This window comes from Cariama cristata, unplaced genomic scaffold, assembly GCF_000690535.1.
Source record: "Cariama cristata isolate BGI_N322 unplaced genomic scaffold, ASM69053v1 scaffold5605, whole genome shotgun sequence".
NCBI lineage: Eukaryota > Metazoa > Chordata > Aves > Cariamiformes > Cariamidae > Cariama > Cariama cristata.
Genome location: NW_009619199.1, coordinates 277,052 through 283,505, shown reverse-complemented (window position 1 = coordinate 283,505; position 6,454 = coordinate 277,052).

Sequence of the window (6,454 nt, the reverse complement as noted above, 5' to 3'; positions counted from 1 at the left end):
CCATGGGGCTGACTGCCTTTCCGTACGCTGCCTTTGGGTTGCTATAGGAGGATGGAGCAAGCAGCAAACTACCATAAAGGCATTTTACCAGTAACTTGCCTTAGAAAGAGCCAAAAGGGGAATGCATGTATGCTTTGGTGACTTTAAATGTGCTTTTTGTTCTTGTATTTACATATGCAAAAATTTTGCCTCTTCTAAAAACGATGGCAAATACAGCGAGGGGGAGAATCACTACTTGTGCCTTACATGCAAAGGTGTCCAAGCTAGTAACGTGTGTCTCCTTTCCTTCCATGCTTAAATGTGCTTGCAATTAAATGGATAAAAACCTTGCTTCATTTTATGGCATGTGGGATACAGTGCTTAGGTTCATTTTCTGAGGAAGAATGCTCATATTTTTTTGCAGCATGATAATCAAAGGCATGGAATCATGAAGTAGCTGCATGAGTAATTCTGGTTTTCTGCTGCTGAATGGGAAAGGAGTAAATAATCTATACCTTCCATGAACAGTTAATTTCTGTGGGCTAAATTTATATAACACCAGTAGCTAAGCATATTAGTGGTGCTGCATTTTCTGTTCATTCAGTTTTGAGCATATGTAGTGGTGTGGAGTTGTGACTTAATTAGCTAGAAGAATAATGTCAGAAATACTGTCGATTATCAATATGGTCTTCATCTTTCTTTAAGCCCCGACTGAGGATCCAGTTCCCAGTGACATCAGCAGTTGCCGTGGTGAACTTTCATAAGCTAGCCTTTAATCTTTCATTAAATCACAGGCTAGGAAAGCAGACATGAGGACTGAGATGAAAAAAACATGCATTTGCAGCACTGATGTCTTTTCTAAAAAAAAAAAGGCATGCCTCTGTTTTTGGAAAAAAAGACACTTTACTGCATTGGTGAGCACACTCTCTCCGCCACGTATATTGCCTAAGCAACACCATGAAAGAAGAATTTGCAGGATGAAGACAGAGGTGAGGTGTGTGGGGCGTGAGAGAGGTCAAAATCAAACATGACACTAGGACCTGAACACCATGAAGGGCTCGGCTCTCTTATGCGGGGCGTTTGAGAATGGAGGTAAGGGTGGCAAGTTTAGCAGCTCTTCTTCTAGCTACATTGGGCTTTAGCTGGACGTTTTTCAGAGGAACAGGCTGTGATTTTAAGTTATTGTACAGGAGAGGGCTGGAGAGGAGAAGTCTCTGTGTAAGCTCCCGGCACAGAGATGATGTTTGACCTCACGCTCAGACTGGCACATGGGGAGAAGAGAACGGGACTGAGGGCAGGGCAGTTTGGGGCCCATGTGAAGCAGAGTGGACTAGGAAGGTCTTCTGAGAAACAAGTCTGGGTTGGGAGGGTAAATGGAAACCGGGTTGTGACTGACAAGCCCCCGAGCATTTGGTGCACTGAGCTGAGGTTGGAAGAGTAGAAGTATCTGTGTCTCTACTTGGGGACATAAAGGTGCCATCTAAAGCTTTCATTGTGGAACAAGCCCCCAGAATAGAAGTTTGGGTCAATGTGTAGCTGTCTCATTCTGTGCTGTTTTGACCAATAATGGAAAATTCTCCTTCCCCGTGAACCTTAACGTGCGTATGTCATTACAGCATTGTGACTCTGAGAATACCATCACTGTAGCTGTTATTGGCACAGGTCTTCTCAGCAGTTCATTTCTGCCCAGGTTTTGGTCTACCAGTGCAAAGCTCTGTCCCCTGTTTCCTTGTCCCAAATCCATCTTGGCCACTGAATGGGACCAGATGTTGAGCCAGTGCTTCCCTGTGTTTGTGCACTCTGTGGTTTGGCTACTTTTTGGGAGCAGAAGTACAAGTGCAATTTCATATTTGTTTTCCTACACTAGAAATGGCAAAGCCATAATTTTATACTTTGGAAATGGAAAAGATTTTAAAGAGGCAGTAGGGAACAGGGCTACAACTGCTTTGTTTTATTTTGCAAATACATTAATTGAAAAAAACAGAAAATAGAAAAGCAGAATATGGAGGATTTGTTGTTGTTTTTTTTACATATTTTAAAGTTGAGATTGATTTCCTTTAAAGTCATGAAATCTTGCTTACAAAGCTCTTATGCTTTCCCTGAGGCTTTTCCTTCCTGGAAAGGTTTCTGATAATTTTAACTGAGTCAAAAGTAGTACAGTAAGCTGTAATTTATGTTGCCAAACATTATTTCCCAAGGCCCTGCCTTCTCACACGTAGGTGCACACTGATGAAACTACAGAATAGAATTATCTTTGCCTAGGTTGCAAAAAGAGAAGTTGACCCTGAGAGCTCTCTGTCCTGTTTTTCTACCGGCACCAAGTCACACTGATGTCCTTGAAAAATACCATTTGCATGGATGACAGACTGTCACAGGGCTGGGACATAGGTTATTGCTGTGAGATGGAAGCCTTTTGGCGTTCTTCTGAGTCATTGGCACCATCTGTCCCTCTTCCTGAGGTAAGGAAGCGGATGGAGCGAGCGGAGCCCTGGCATGCCATTCGGCTTTGCATTCCTGAGCTTGCATCAGTCGTGGGCTGGTGGGGAGGTTGGTTTAGGATAACTTGTTTTGTTCCCTGTTCTGCAGTGAACCGTGGGTATAATCTGCTTTGATTCACACATTGTATTGCAGGAGACATGTTTTGCTGCAAAGCAGACGGTTTCGAAATGATTGGTTTTGCTATTAGTGCGTCACATTGGGCGAGGTGTTGCTTCTTGCCCACCCCTCCTTGTTCAGAAGCTTGATTTTCTTTTGAACGCACAATAAAATCTAAAAAGGGGATTCAGTCAGACTCAGCCAGGATTCACACAGACCACAATTCTGGTCACCCAAATAGTGTCAGCCTGGTTTCCTTCTCTGCTTTTACTGGTGGCAGATGTGTTCCTGTCCTTCCTCTCTTGGGCTTGATCCTTTCAACATGGAGTGAAATTCACAGCCCTGGACTCACCAAACTCAAATTGATCAAAAAAGCCCAACCCTTAAGCTGAATAATGTTTAGGCAACAAAAAGCGTGACAGTAGACTAGTAAAGATAAAGGGGTCAGGCTCCCCAGCAGACCGCGTGTGGGAAGACATGGTAGGTGTTGGTCTTGCGGTGGAAGCCATACCATTAGAGAACAGGACTTTACAGATAATCCGAAGGATGTGAGTTTACTAGCTGAGTGCTTTGTGGGGATTGCTGCAACTCTCTAGAAAATAAAAACTGAGAGAATTTGAGTTTAGTGCTGTTAGTGAGCTCAACCAAGTAGTATGACGAGTGAGGCTTGGCTGTGGGAGGCAGAACGAGTGGAGGGATGTGCGTTTCGGCACAGGGATGATGGTGAAATGGATGTAGGTAAAGGGAGCTCTCCACGGATGAGATGCAGTGAGAAGAGAGCAGGGACTAAGGGCTGAAGTCTTTGGGATGGTGAAAGGTGACCTACAGCATTGAAACCTGGGGATGACAGTTTGCATGGAACAGGGACACTGGGGAGGAGGCAGAGAAAATGGGTATTGCAGCAGATGTGGGCATCCTGTTTCTTGAGCGTTAAGAGTAAAATGGGATGAACACTGAGTTATTTTACAGTGAAAGGTACTGTAGTCTGTTTAGATGCAAAAGAATAGGAGAAGGAGGGGTGAAAGTAGGAGCCGTCACGGCAAGAAAATGTCATCAGGAATACAATTAGAGGAGTTGGTGCCGAAAAGGCAAACCTCTGGCTTGTTTCCCAGGTAAGAGGTGAGCGGGTCGGGGGCAGGCGAGGTCCAGGCTGTGGAGCGGGACTCGGGGCTAGAGACTCGTGTTTCTGTGTGCCATTTGTTTTGCTCTCATTTTCAGAGTCCTAAAATAGGTCTCGTTTCCCGTAGTATTACATAACAGTGAGTCAAACCCAGCTTTTAAACATCTTTAATTAGTTCTAACAATCACATTTCGAGTTAACACATTTAAGACAATGCACGCTGCTCTCCATCCTTGCAGAAAAAGCTCAAAGGTTGCCTGCAGTGAGCACGCAGGTGTCTTTCACCACAACAGATCCAAACCTCTGCCACCGTTTTCCATCCTCTTGAGCTAGACAAGATGCTGCAGTGCAAGAGGTCCGAACTTCCCCATCTGTAATGCTGGCGTTTTTCTGGGTCTTTACGCTTTCTCTTCCCCCATGCCCATCCGCAGGCTCCTGCCAGCTCTGGTGCAGCCTCCTGTGCCCCTGAAGCTCTGCAGCTTCGGAGCGCTGGCGGCGGTTGCCTGTCCATGGGTATCACCAGAGCTGGTGTCAATTTGATGTGGATTTAAACAAAGCTAGGCCTGCCAGGTTGGACAGAGAGTTGTTTGCTTGAATTTCAAAATTTTGGCTTCTGGTTTGATTCTTGCTTCAAGCATTATTTCAGATCTGACATCTGAAGAGAAAATATCTTCTCTACCTGACTGAGAGCCGTGTCCAGGGCAATGCAGTATGATCTTTGCTGGGAATACTTTTCATCTGCAGCAATGGTAGATGATGCATTTACTTATGCATGTGCTTTGATAGTAAATAGCATCTGTAATTTTTACTATTCTGTGTAATACTAAAAAATGCACCTCAGTATGGTAGATACAGATCAGGGAAGAATCATATTTTATGTGGACTATATAAAACTATACACAGTCTGCTAATCATGCCACAATGCTTTTATTTTATAAACTTTGTGCTCTAGTGGAATGCACATTGCAAGCTTTTTGCATTGATGCTGGGTTATATTAATCTGTCACCACTTGTTTAACAATAGGACTTTAGAAAAGATAATTTGATTTGTTGTGAACACATCTACATCTGTATTTACTGTTGTGTCAAAAAACACAGCGAGGGAGAGCTTTATTCCAAAATATAAAATACTTGTAAATGTTTTTTTTTTTTTTTTCCTGTGAAATACAAAGCCATGGAAAGGTCTTGATCACATTATTTATTTACTACGAATTCAGTTTTTCTGTTAGCCTAGCTCCTGTTCCCACTGAGGCCGTGCTGTTCACCCTGCTGATGATAGGGGATAAATTGTTTTTATTATTATGCTTATGAAGCCTCTTATACAGAAAAAGCATTCAGTAGCTACTCAATAGTGGAGAACTGTTTCCAGACAGGTACGTTGTTTTGAAAAAGGAGAATCTCACAGCCCAGATGAGTTACTCTTTAAGACTGTCAGAAATAACTATTGGTGTCCACGTTTACAACCTACATGTGGATTATTTTTTACTTTGGATTTATTAATTGTGTCATCAGACTGGGCCTGATTCTCATCTGATGCAGAGTCCAGCTCCTCAGGAGCAGTTAGTTGTGTTGCTGTAGCTGAGGTTCTCCAAAGCCCCTGCGTGCTCTCACCAGATCTGCTGGTCAGTAAGCACTGGTGTCCATCACTTGTGGGTGATGTTCAGAGCTGGGCTCTTTCTGCTCCCTCACTTTCCCCAAGAACTAATTTTGTTATTGATCCCAGTCTTTTAAGGTTGACTCGTTTGAGTTACTTGCTGAGTTAATGGGTATACGGACAGAACTTACTTGCTTGTTTAACTCTTACTTTGAGTATAAATGACAGTACATTGCTCAGTGCTGTAGGAAAGGAACTAGGATGCTGAAGACCTGATGGATAAGAAGGTAATAATTATAAATATTTTACCTGGAGAATTGTTTATATCTTGCATCCATTTCTAGTCTCCATTTCAGACTATACAGAATGTGGACAACAGAAGTTTCAACAACAGACGATATGAACAGAGACATTTGTGTGATATTAATTTTCATAAACCCCTCCTGTTCTGTGGAGGTCACTACAGTGGATGGAAACAACTCCCAGGACTCCTCAATACGTATTTACTCAATAGACCTCATAGTGCTTGAGTAGCCACTCTGTTTAGTTAGTCGTATTTAAAAGGTTTAATCTGTGTAATCAATAGAATTTAAAAGGTCTATAGCTTACATTTGAAAGTGAGTATGTTTGCTTTGTATGAGGCATAATAATTTAAAATTACTTCATATTTTCATGGGTTTCTTGCTGTTTTATAACGGGCAGCCGCCAGTGGAGCATATCTGTAAGGGAGTGTGACCATGTCTGTGCTAATAATGCCAGACATGCCCAGGGCTGCTCCCTGCTGCTGGAGTGGCTATATCCTGGCTATCAATGTTTTTGTTAACCTAAACAGATGGCTACATCCAAAGAGCATTTTGGGAATGGTGCCTGATTTCTGCTCCCCTTCCAAATTGTTTGGGAGAGTGCTAGGTGGCTTTGACTTGCTCTAGCGGTTTCACAATATAGGTAATTTGAGTTTCTCCTCCATGAATGCTTCTGGGTGCTGTTAAGAGCGCAATATAGATGCTGCTTGGGTTTTGTAAAATGTTATTTTGTGTATCTTGGTATTTCTTATGGTACATTTTAGTAGAGCAAGGCTTGTCTCTGTAGTCAGAGATTGTGGATTGACCTGATGCAGTCAAACTAGTGGAAGTCCACAGTGAGTTCAAGCAAGTGAGCTGTATGTG